Genomic DNA, 12798 nt, shown 5'->3' with positions numbered 1-12798 from the left:
GGTGTGCACGCAAGTGATACGATAAACTACTTTAGAGATCTAAATCCATTTCCTTTGGACAACACCCAAAATTAGGTCCAACCTAGTGGCTTTATATAAAATATGAACTGTTACAAGAACTCTATTTGACTGAAGCAAATGTGCTTTATTTTTTTTTAGGATTATATTATTGGAAAGAGTCTCTCAGAGATGTAACTTTCTAATAATGCTAATAGGAGGCCTATGTGTACGTTTCCCACGTAGCAATATACTTTTTATTTATTGATAGAGGCATAACAAAATAGTAAGTTCAACTACTGCTCCTAAACACAGATTAAAAAACTTGTAAAACAAAGTTTGAATTCAAAGCATAACAAGAAGGACCGCCTCTTACCGTGGTTTTGAACAGCATCTAGGTCCTTGCTGAGTTCTCGGGACACTACCACAATTTGAATCAACAACAACCATAATCATGGGCTGCTCTGCTCAAAACTATAAGAGGTAGCATGAAATGCAAGAAGCTTCTTTTATTTCTAAGGGAATGAAGGAAAACCCGACCTCCTCGGCATTTGCCTAGACGGATTCACAGACAAATGGAAAGTCAGTCCCACTCCCACCCACCACCCTAGAGTGACAGCGATCTGTACAAATAAAGGCGTACTGCACTTTTGAACACCAATATTTTGAGATCCAACATGAGGCAGTACAGAAACACAAAGTACTTGACTAACATTAACTGTACCAATGCCAGACACACACAAGCTTTCAACTGAATTGATCCACTGCAAACAGAATAAATAATCCTCACACGCTCTCTCTCCCACCGCATTGGCACTTTCTACCTCTTCCCCCTCTGGTGACCTCACATAACCCCATCTCCATCTCACAGGATGGGAGACCAAAACCTAATATCTGTGGTCCTATAATTCCGTTACCAGAGTACAAGCTGCTGCTGTATAAATTTCCCAAAGGAATTAAGGCTTTTGGGGAATCAAGTTAACTACTAGGCCAAGCTGCCTCCCACTCTAAACAGTGACCTTTCACTAGGTCTCCAAGCTCAGCCTTTGCAAGCTGGGGACATGACTCACTGAGGTCTCTGAGGTTTCATGGAGTCCCTGAAAGTGAAAGTTAAGACGAAGCCCAAAATCATTATCCCATCTGCACTGGGTCTCTCACTACATGCACAAGACAAGTTCTAAGTGAGGACAATACTTACCCTTCTGCTCCCGATACCTCTGCAGCCTTGATCAACAACTCAGCAATAACTGTGCCCTGGTCTTCACCAAGCAAGAAGGGGAGCGATCATACCACGCACTAAATAACGTGAGGCGAAATCCTAGGGAAGACAAGGCATGCTCGTTTTCACATTCTAGTTTCCTAGAGTGTACCTCAACCTGCTAACACACATGACAACTACAGACTGCCTTGTCTTTAGTGGTAAGAACACACCTTGAATCCTAGTCTGAAAACATGCCAAAGCTTTGCCTAGATAACGTTGCATTTGGCACTTCTGTACGCCAAACGTACTGTTTCAGAGGAGCAGACGTAGGGCATGAGGAATGGACTGCTTCCTGCAGTAACACAGCACCACTTATCTGAGGACCTTGAGACACTTTACAAATATTATGATTAAAGCGTTACATTTTCTTAACCTTCCTCAAGATATTCCCCCACCTTACTAATAGGGAAACTGAGGCATGGAGACATTATCTGACTTGCCAAAAAGCACACATTGAGTCAGTGGCAGAGCTAGAAACATAGGAAGGGACTCCTGCCCTGTGCTTTGGTCACAGGACCAGCCCTCCCTCTGGGGGCAGCTGAACCACAGATAAGAAATATCATTGCTTCTAACACACAGGTTCCAGGACAGCCCACTTCTAAGCCTGGTCAGCTCACTCAAGAGTTCAAAAGCCCCACAACCAGACAGAGGAGTACACAGAAGAGGCAGCTACGTTTATCCTCAAGCTGCCAACAACAGCTTGTGGTCCAAGAACGTCTCGCTGCAAAGCTGCTGCTGCTGTCTCTTCATGCGCCTTACCCCTGCCACACTAGGAAATTTGGATCCTTCTTCCTTAAGCCTCCACGGCCCCTACCTATGCTGAGGTACTGCATGTGGATAGAAAAGAATTAATACATCCCTCCCCTGCGATTGCTGGAGAACCCAAGCCTAGCCTCCATGGAAATGCACACGGACTGCATGGACAACCTGGGCTGATAAGGGGCAATTGTACTGGGACCCTGAGCTCAGGGCTGCCCCCCAAAACATCTGTCACCTCTGCATAAATAAAGTGAAATGGGAGTGGGTGGGGCCCTACTGAATGTGTCATACCGGGCCCGCAACTTTCTGAACGGCACCTGTGGACAATGCCTTGTCCCAGCGAGGAATGCTTTTGTGGAGAGTTTGTGTGTGCTGTAGTGAGGCAATACTCCTCATGTAGGAAGGAAGCTTAGATTTTGCTTGGATCTAAGTCGTCTTCAGTCATGAGGCAAACAACATACATCATTGGTCGGGTGCCATTCAGCAGATGGCACTCTGCACAATACCTCCTCCTGAGGTACCGAACATCAGGTGATAAAGAAAGGATGGTCCACTGGCTAGGTCTGTACAGCGCCTAGCACAACGGAGCCTGGTCCATGACTAGGACTCCTATGCATGATGGTAATACAAATAAAGTAATCACAGGTGCTAGCGTGGGACACCTGTGTTCAGTTCCCTGCTCCACCATTGACTCCTTGAATGACCTTGGTCAAGTCACTTAGGCTCTTTGTGGCTCAGCTCCCCATCTGTAAAATGAGGATAGCAGCCCTTCCCCCCCTCAGGGGGGTTTGAGGCGGGTAAAGACATTCAAGATTATGAGTAAATCTTCCAAATACCCCAACAAATGGAACTGCTAGTGCAGAGATAAAGCTGAGCAAGGAAATCATCATCTAAGCCAGACACCAACCTGACAGTTTCACGCTTCTCAGACGAAAAGTGCTAAGTATTATCCAACAGCAGCCTTAACCTTAACTCCGCCATCTTGTGCGTGTGCATTACAAGACAGTATTCCATTTCACCATCACACCGGCTGTACGTAATACAATGTGCACACAGCTGCATCTGCTGGGCTAGGAAAAGGGTAAGTTACTTTGCCCAACCAAAAAAATAATTCCTCCAAGAACGTAAGATGATCAGACAAATCAACCTACAAGATACTGGACTGAAGCAGGGAAGCAAAGCAATTTTATGAAAATCCAACAAGATTCACTGTCCCTGAAGGACTAGAAATAAGCAACTTTCGTTGCATTTCTAAAAACGTGAAACCCTTCACTCTTCCCACACACCCACAGGGTGCCTGGTATCACCATGCGCCAACGAAACAGTCAAGTTAAGTTTATTTTTTCTTCTAGAGGAATATCATTTCAAACTACAGGACCATTTGAGAGCTGGGAGTGGTCAGCGTAAAGGGAGAAGGGTAACAAGGCTGGAAGTGGGGGTGGGGGAAACGGAGAGCATTTCTTTCCTCTTTTCCAAAAGTAACTACAAGTAAAACCCTAGGAGGCAACGATTTATTGTGGATTCTTTAGTCTGATCCCTGTAGAGGGTAGGGTGTAACCCCCTCCCCTCCCCAGTTCCCTAAAGCTACCAAGCTTGCAAGGCAGTATATGGAGAGGAACAGAGAAGGGAAAGTAGACGGACCCAGGTATGTCCACGGTCTATCCCCTCTTACACCAGTGCTCCCCCCTTTAAAACATGAAGAAAAGGGGCTTCAAAAGGGAAGTCTGGGTCTCCTGTGCAACAGAGAAACACTCCCCAATTCTTCCCCCTCTCCAGTCCCAATAGTTCCCCTATCAGCCTCCACCCTCAGCCAGCTGCACCCCATTACCCTAGCCACCTCCTCTCAGCCATCCCCTCCCACCCAGAGTGATGCCTCTGTACCCACCTCACCTCCCCCCGCCCACCCCAGATGCCTCCCTTAGCTCCCCCTCCACTCCTGGACAGCTGCCCCTGCCCCCAACCCTTCTGCCAACCCCCTCCCCACAGCCTACCCCCACCCCTTCCCAATGACCCTCCCCATGGCCTACCCCTTCTCCTCTATCCCCGCCCCACAGCCCAGCCCAGCCCCCCTCCCCACGGCCTACCCCCTCCCCTTCCCAATGACCCTCCCCACGGCCCAGCCCCTCCTCCTCTATGCCCTCCCCACCCATCACCTCTCCATAGCCACAGCCCTCCCCCTCCCCTCCTCAGACCCGCCAACCCCCCTCCCCGCTGACCCCCCCCCACCGCTGCACAGCCACCCCCGCCCTTTCCCACTGACCCTCCCCCAGGCCCCCCAGCCAGGCTGCCCCGCCCCCTTCTCACCTGAGGGGGGGCTGCGGGGAGGGGCCCCCCGGCCCGGCCGCTGCGGGGTGGGGACTGGGGGGCTCAGCGGCTCCGCAGCGGCGGCTCCATCGGCGGCGGCTTCACCTGAGGAGGGACCGGGCCCCCCTCCCCGCCCCGAGCCACTTCCGGTCCCACTGCCAGGAGACAGGCGGGGGCAACCGCGCGCCGAGCGCATCGAGCTGGCAGGGAGCAACCGAGAGCATCGTTCGGGGGGGGGGGCCGTTGGCAGCAGCCGAGCGCCGAATGAATCGAGCGAGCAGGGAGCCACTGGGCACCGAGCCCTCAGGAGCCAGGGAAGCAGGCGAGTGCCGAGAGCATCGAGCCAGGGAGAAGCCCCGGGCAGCGGCGAAGCGCGTCGATAGCCAGGTTGCCGCAGGAGCAGCCGAGAGCATCGATTGGGGGAGCAGGCCGGCGTCGAGAGCATCGATGGGCAGGGCTGGCCCCGCAGGCTACAGCTGGCGGCAGGGCGGGGTGGAGGGCATGGGAGATAATCGATTAATAATGATCGATCAGCGGTATTGGCAACGATCGATAATCGATCCTGAATTAACTCCCCCTCAACGGACTGTCATTATTTATTTGGATTAGCAAATGATTTTCCAAAGCGACGGCTGATCAAATCCATCGATAATCGATAATCGTCTGATTAATGATCGATAATCAGCTGATAATCACTCCACCCTAACCCTCGGGTAAATAACAGGACAACAGCTTGGCAGTAAGTCACAATTCATCAGTAACGTGTTAAACACAATTCAGCCACATAAATAACTGGCCAATAATCGATCACCAGAAACCTAGCTCGTCCATTAGAGTCCAGCGCGAACAGTTATAAAATCAGCAGAACCTGCTGAAGACGTAACATTCGTGACTCATTAGTGCAGAATTGATTCATTTGCCTAAAGGCATTACCCACCAATGACCAGCAAACTGATGATTAAGCTCATTCCTTACGAATGAACGTGCAGTGTGTGTGTGTCCCTGCCTATCAACCCCCAGCCTCGCATGGCCTCCCAGCGCCACCATGCGCTTCCTCTCCTTCCCACCTGTTTCTGGGAGTAGTTGCTGGCTGCCTGCCTTTTCAGTGCAGGACCCAAAACAGCTGCAGGACTTGCCGCTCCAGCAACGAGCTCTGCTTTTACACACAGCTCACTGCAGGATGGGGACCAGAGTCGGTTTCATTGTGGTCCTGGCCCTTTTAAAGAGCAAAGCTGCCTGAAGTCAACGGGAGCTGTCGACACTCGGCACCTCTGAAATCAGGTCTCAAGTTGGGTTCCCAAAATCACTGGCCATTTTGAACGTTTGGCTGCAAAATCCCATCCTGAGGGTAGGGTTATTACTGACCTGCGCTTAGCAGAATTAATTTCATTACAGAAATTAAAGACAAGAAATATGGATGATGGGCCAGATTCGCTCCTGCCACGAGCAGGTGCAATTTCAGGCTTCAGTTGGGAGCTACACCTGCTTACGCTGCATAGACCGTCAGGTCTTTTGTTGTGTGTTTGTACAGCACCTCACACAGCGGGGCCATGACTGGGGCTCTGACTGCACTACAAGTTATACGTAATGATCAGCATCAGAACTCTTACCAAAGCTCAAACGGCGACTCTCCCTGGGCCGCTTCCTCTCGCTGCTTCTCTCCCTCTTCAGGCTCTGTCTGGTCAGTCCAAGTCTGAAGTTCCCTTTGAAGCCTGAGGCATTGTCTGAAGGATGCAATCAATTCCCTGCATACGCTAATTCTGATCTCTTTGGAGTTGGGAATTTTTGACCAAATTAGCTAATTCAATCGTTTTATCCAATATGCAAATGGCGCAGAGCCTCAGAGCTGACTCAGAGTCAAATGACCTTTTGCTCCCAGAACTTCCCTTTGATCCAGACATGAGCCACTTCAAACCTTTGCTGGCTCGCTGCATGAAATCTGATGTTTTGCTAAATGTGCCATAAAGTGAGGGGCCCCTCTGTTGGCTACATCATGTTATTTCACGGCCCCTGCTATTTACACAGTGATCGCTGCTTTCTTGGTGAATGATGCTGTGTCAGTTACCCCAGGAGTCAGGTTTGATTCCTAGGTAGCCAGGCTTATCTGCATTTCTCCCTAAGCAACCTGGGGCCCTTCATCACTTGAAGTGCGTTGGTGACTCGGTAGGTGGCAGTCTTCCCTTGGAGCCAGCACTGAGGGCTGGATCCTCAGGCATTTAGGCACCTAATTCCCATTGAAATCCAATGGGGGCAGATGGTCAGCGCTGGCTGATGTCAATGGGAGTTAGGCACTTTGAGGATCTGGGTCCAAATCAATGCACCAGAGATGGATGACAAAGACCCCATGACACAGTCTGTATGCGCCTCAGTGCCCTGGCCCTGTTCTGGCCCTGATCATTATAGTCTGTTTCCTTTTGTCATTTCAATTGGGTACAATGTTCCTCTTCATTTCCCCACCTGGAATCACTGCTGTCTTGTCACGTGCTGTTCTACAGCTGCCATGTTCCACCTCAGAGGTGGCTGCATTTCAGTGGCAGGTAGAGAGGCTGGAAAGTGTTAGAGAAGTAAGGTAACATTTGTTATTACCAGGATCATGGAAAGGCTGCAGGGATGGCACATCTTCCTACTGCAGAGCAGGTTTCCACGGCTCCCGGCCTCCCGTGACTATTCAAATAGGCTGTGGCCTCAGGTCTAGCTCCCTGCCCTTTGATTTAAATGCCTTGTGAACCCCCCACTCACACAGCACATACCAATGAATCCATTAGCCACGAATCACTGTCACTGGCTCAGGGCCAGGCTGAGTAGCCCATTTCTTGGGTGGTTGTTTACAGGCCTGATCTAAAGCCTGTGGAAGTGAGTTCCACTGACTCCAAGGGAGGTTAGCTCAGATCTGCTATGCCTGCCACTTGTGTTATAGGGGAATCTAGATGCCTCGGCTGCAACTGGCCCTCGCTGTGCCAGGTGCTGCATAAACATGGGGACAGGCTCTCTCCACTGGGCCCTGCTGCCTCCCAGAGTCTCTATCACATGCTCTCTGTGGAGGGGAGAATTCCCCCCCAGTCAGTCAAACCTGGGCAATGCCAGCTGGTGGCACGGCCGGACACATACACACCCCCACCCTCCTCAGCATTCCTGGGTCCCACTGAGCAGTCAGCCCCTCACCCCACTCCTGCCCCGAGCCAACACACTCTGCTCTGCCTGGGAGAGGACAAGCCCCTGGCCGCGGGAGTGCCGCATTCCCTCCCCCTCCACGCACTTGCCCAAGGGTGGGGGTTGGGGTGTAAGGGGGCTGAGGACCAGGCGGATCTGGGGTGTTTTCTTGGAGAGCCCCCAAGCCCTTGGGGGGCCACTCGGTGCAGGGACACCAGGGCTGTATGCTCAGTGCCTGGAGAGCGGGCGATGCAGAGACATCTGCAGGGCACGGCCAGCCTTCGCCCCAGGGCAAATCTGCAGCCCTGGCGGGAAAAAAACAACCTGGGGCCGTTAAATCAGAACCAAACTGGAGCTTTTATTAGGGAAGTTCAGCTAGAAGAATAGGTTTTCCCCCAAAGTTCAAGGAGCCAGGCCTGGAGCCTCCTTGCGATGGGACTGACCCTCCCCAGGGCTTCCACTCCCCCTTTGAGGTTAGAGTGGGGAGGGGGCTGCTGAGAGGACACATCATCACTATGCGTGTCACCCCCCATCCCCATAGGGCGGGGGTTTCAAGCTCCCAAAGCCTCACCCCAATTTGAGGAGGGGGAATCTCCTCCCCACCCCGACCCCACATTCTCTCCCATCACAGCCTCTTTCAGGGGCTGTTTCCAGTTTGGGGGTGGGGGAGCAGTTCCCAGAAGCAGCTCCTGGGCTTTTGCCACCTCGTCCCTTCTAAACCAGGCCCGCCGAGCTTAGCCCTCATATCCTTCCCCTCCCTGGGTGGGCGTGCGTATCCTGGAGGGGTGAGGTTCCAGAACCAACCCACAACCACTCCTTTGGCCCACCCCGACCCCATGTCTGCAGGCTCCTGGCGAGTCCACAGCACACCCCGGGCGGGCTCCTTTCCACCTGACTCAGGGCTGGTTGGGTGGCTTAGCCAAAGGGAACTGGGGGGGGTGGGTACCTACTAACCACTCCTGCCTTTCAACACAACTGGTCTGCGAGTGGCCCTGTGTCCACTACCCTCCCCAAGGGCCGCTACGCGCCAACGTGGGCCCATCTCTTCCCATCGCAGGCCAGACACAGCTTCCCCGACGGTGCCCTTATTCCCTCTGTGGGGGCCCAGCCAGCGCTGTGTATTCCCACCCCACCTCCACTGCGGCTCGGGGCCCTGTAATTGCTCTGCATCAGCTGCCCCCTAGACATGCTGGTGAGACCGTCCCAGCCACGTGAAATCCAGAATCTGAACAGCCACCCCGGCGGCTGCACCAGGAGGGATTGGGGAGAGCGGGCAGGGCTCTGTTCTCCCTTCCCTGCACAGGCGCCAACTCCGTTCTGCCCCGGGGTCCGCTCTTGCTGGGGATCGTACAAGGTGCAGAAGGAACCGAGCTGGGGGAGTTCATGGGCCTAGCAGTGAGAAACCCAGGACGTTGGCTCAGAAGCTGAGATTGCTTGAATCTTTGAAAGACACAGCTGGGGGCACACAGACACGCCAGCGCCCTTCCCTCCCCCCCGTACTCTCTCTGCCCCTGCTTCTCACCCTACGACACGTCACCACAAGCCAATGCTCCACGCGGCCTCAGCCCACGAGCCAGGGAGGTTGATTACAATGCACGTGGCTCCTGCTGCTGAGTACTTAACAGTCAGGCCCGCAGGGCGGGACGCAGCCAGTCCCACCCGCCCCGAGCAACGCGCCCAGCACAGCGGTGTCTGGGCACGGCTCAGAGACCAGCAGCGAGTTAGAGACAGACACTGGGGGACAGGCTCCCCAGGGGCCCGGGGTTCCAGGGTGGAGTGGGAAAAGCATAAACTTCTCCTGCACCAGCAGCTTCCTTCAGGTATTCCGGAGGGAGGAGCCCCACTCCCCCAAAGCACCTGCAGTTCCCATGCTACGTAACAACCAGCCTTCAAAGCGCCCATCCCCTTGGATCCTGTAATCCCCGAGGCACCGTCCCCGCACCACACAGCGGAGAGGCCCTGGGTCTCAACCCCCTGCAGCTTTCAGCACCAAACTCACAAGCCCTTACACCTTAGCAGGGAGCAAGCTGTGGCAGGGGCAGGTGCCAGACGCCAGGTGGAGCCATGCCCACAATGATGCCAGTGGGACCGTGACGGGGGCTGAGTGAGAAGCACTTGATCAGCCCCTGCCACTCCAGCCCCAATCAAGGGGAATGGAGTGGAGCTGGCTGGATAGCCCTGCACTAGCCAGGGCTAGAAAGGCTGGGAGGAAGCCAGAAGGAGTGGGGAAGAGAAAGGCCCCAGAGGGAGCTGGGAGCCTTCTGGCCTGTTGCTGGCCAGGCCTGCACCCGGCAAAGTTGGCTGCGAAACCCCCCCGTAGGTGGAAAGCGGTGGTGGGAAAACCACTGTAAATAAAGGAGACTGGTGCTGCATCAAGCGAAAGCGCTCCTGACTTACGGGAGAGGGCAATGGGCCGAAAGCAGAGGGGCCCAGCGTCCAGGTCTGATCTCCTAGGGAGACTGGTTTAAAGATGGCTGCTTTCCCTCGAGGCCGTCCAGACATTGCAGCCTCGTGCCAGGGCACAGGAGAGACAAGCGGCCCCAAGAGCTGATGAGCCAGTTCTGGGGATGGGTGGGGGATCCCCACTTTCCGCTTTGATTAGACCTGAGCCCATGGAAATTCCGAGATTTTGACAGGTGTTTCCCTCCCAACTCAGACCAAAAAGTTGAAATATAAAAAAAATTAAAAATCGTGAATGGAAAGTTCCGAAACATCTCAACTTGGAAACATTAAGCCATTGTCTTTCACTACTGCGCCACGTCCCACCCCAGGGCCTCAAGGGAGGGGTAGTCTGGGTGCCTTGTGTCCCATAGAAGAGAATGGGGCAAGTTCCCCAGATGGACTACACCTCCCATGATGCACCGTGGTGGTTCAACCAGGGGCTGACCATGGTGCATATCTTGAGAGATGTCCATAAGAACAGCTATACTAGGTCAGATCAATGGTCCGTCTAGCCCAGTCTCCTGTCTTCCCACTGTGGCCAAGGCCAGGTGCCTCAGGGAATGAGCAGAGCAGGGCACTTAGTGTGGGATCCTTCCCCGGTCATCCAGTCCCAACTTCTGGCAGTCAGAGGCTTAGGGACACCCAGAGCCCAGGGTTGCATCCCTGAGCATCTTGGCTAATAGCCAGTGATGGACCTGTCCTCCATGAACTTCTCTAGTTCTTTTTTGAACCCAGTTATACTTTGGCCTTCACCCCATCCCCTGGCAAGGAGTTCCACAGGTGACTGTGTGGTGTGTGAAGAAATGCTTCCTCGCGTTTGTTTTTAAACCTGCTGCCTGTTCATTTCATTAAGTTACTCTGGTTCCTGTGTCAGGGGAAGGGGTAAAGAACACTTCCTGAGGCCCTTTCACCACACCAGGCATGATTTTATAGCCCTCTCATATCCCTCCATGGTCTAAACAGAACGGTCCCTGTCTTCTTAATCTCTCCTCCCCTGGAAGCTGTTCCCTCCTGCTAATCACTTGTGGGGCCCTTTTCTGCGCTTTTTCTAATACATCTGTTTCTGAGATGGGGTACCCAGGACTACACACAGTATTCCAGGTGGGGACCTACCCTGGTTTTATATATTGGCATTATATTTTCTGTCATTATCTGTGCCCCTTCCCAATGTTCTGTTCACTTTTCTGATGGCTGCTGCGCACGGAGTGGATGTTTTCAGAGAAGTCTCCACAATGGTGCCAAGATCTCCTTCTTGAGCAGTAACAGCTAATTTAGACCCGTCACTGTACATGTGTCGTTAGGATGATGTTTTCCAGTGTGCATGACTTTGTATTTCTCAGCACTGAATTTCATCTGCCATTTTCTTGCCTAGGTCATGTCACCCAGTTCTGTGAGATCCCTTTGTAGCTCTTCGCCGTCTGCTTTGGACTTAACTCTCGAGTCATTGTGTATCATCTGCAAACTTTGCCACCTCACTGTTTACGCCCTTTTCTAGATCATTTTATGAATACGTTGAACTGCTCTGGTTCTAGTACAGATCCTTGGGGGACCCTGCTAGTTACCTCTCTCCACTGTCATTACTGTGTGCGAGGCCTTCAGGAGTCAGTGACCCGTAGGACTGCCCATGGTGAAAGCCGCAAGGAAGCCACTGGCATGAAGACTGAAGTGCTCAACTTGTTTTTTGGAATGTACGGACAATGTACGAAGCAGGGAAGCTAGCTCAGGTCCCAGCAGAGATGAACACTACAGCTTACAGCTCCTGGGGCTCAGCAAGAGCAGATGGACGGGATCAGGAAGATGAACAACAGCCTTGGGAGAAACTTGGCCGTTTTCCTGGATGGGATGATAGACAACACCATGAGGGTGTGGCCATCCTTTTGAAGGGAGTGGAGCATTCCCTGCTTGAGTGGAAATCCATCAGCAGCAGACTTATGAGAGCCAGACAAAGGGAAACATAATAATATCACCCTGATTCGGTGCTAGACTCCAACAAATGACTGTGATGAAGTAAAGGACAAATTCTACCTTACACTCCAGGCGGAGTTAGAGAGAGTACCACGCCGCGACCTAACTATCGTCATGGGAGATGTGAATGCCAAGGTCGGTAAGGACAACACAAAGACAGAGCAATGGGAAGACATGGGTGTGGCACTATTAATGAAAACAGAGGGAGGCTTGTTGATTTCTGGAATATGAATGACCTAGTCAGCGGCGGAACCCTATTTCAACACTGTGAACTTCACAAGCTGACATGGTGTTCTCCAAATGGCAGAGGTAAGAACCAGATTGACCATATCATGATCAATGGCAAATGACCACACTCACTGACAGATGTGGAAGGGGGGCAGATGTTGGCAGCAACCACCACCTTGTGACAGCCTCCATCAAGCTAAAACAGATATGTGGGGCCACCAAACAAGGGCCATAGACGTTATGATGTTGACAAGCTAAAGTCCCCTGAAATACAGAAAGCCTTTGCTCTGCAGTTAAAGAACAGGTTTCAAGCACTTGCAGACCTTGATGAAAAGAAGGGGAATGCAGATGAGGAGATCAACAAGTGGGACAAAGTAACAACAATTTATAAACAGAGCAGTGAAGCCTGTCTAGGCTACAGGCAGAAGAGTGGGATTACACCCAGCATGTGGAACGCCATAGAAACCAGACGAGCCCTGAAGAAAAGTTTTAGACAAAAAATCCTCGAAGCTAAAGGACAAATACCATGAGCCATACAGCAAGGCCCACTGGAAGGTCAAAACACCTTGTGAGAGCGGACAAACGGCATGATATTGATGATCTGGCAACACGAGCCGAGGATGCAGCTGCTCATGGTGAACAAGGAACCGTCTACAAAATCACGCATCTTATCGGTGGTAAACGGCAGACAC

The 12798-nt window shown here is 52.4% G+C and overlaps 1 protein-coding gene across 12 annotated transcripts in view; it reads right to left on the bottom strand.

Moving 5' to 3' along the window:
• The window catches only part of IKZF4 (IKAROS family zinc finger 4), a 46513-nt gene extending 42002 nt beyond the window's left edge, over nt 1-4511 (bottom strand). For 8 of the 12 annotated variants that reach the window (XM_077838844.1, XM_077838846.1, XM_077838847.1 and 5 more), the window contains exons 1-2: nt 4322-4458; nt 1196-1315 (exon numbers count right to left, since the gene is read on the bottom strand). The gene's annotated coding sequence lies outside the window, so the exon portion shown is untranslated. Of the gene's footprint in view, nt 1-1195; nt 1316-2924; nt 3080-4321 lie in introns of those variants that run through there. The other 4 variants (XM_077838839.1, XM_077838850.1, XM_077838840.1 and 1 more) reach the window with 4 other exon arrangements.
• Between the last annotated feature and the right edge of the window lie 8287 nt (nt 4512-12798).

Source organism: Eretmochelys imbricata, chromosome 20 (assembly GCF_965152235.1).
Source record: "Eretmochelys imbricata isolate rEreImb1 chromosome 20, rEreImb1.hap1, whole genome shotgun sequence".
Taxonomy (NCBI): Eukaryota; Metazoa; Chordata; order Testudines; family Cheloniidae; genus Eretmochelys; species Eretmochelys imbricata.
This window is presented reverse-complemented; position numbering and strand designations above follow the sequence as displayed.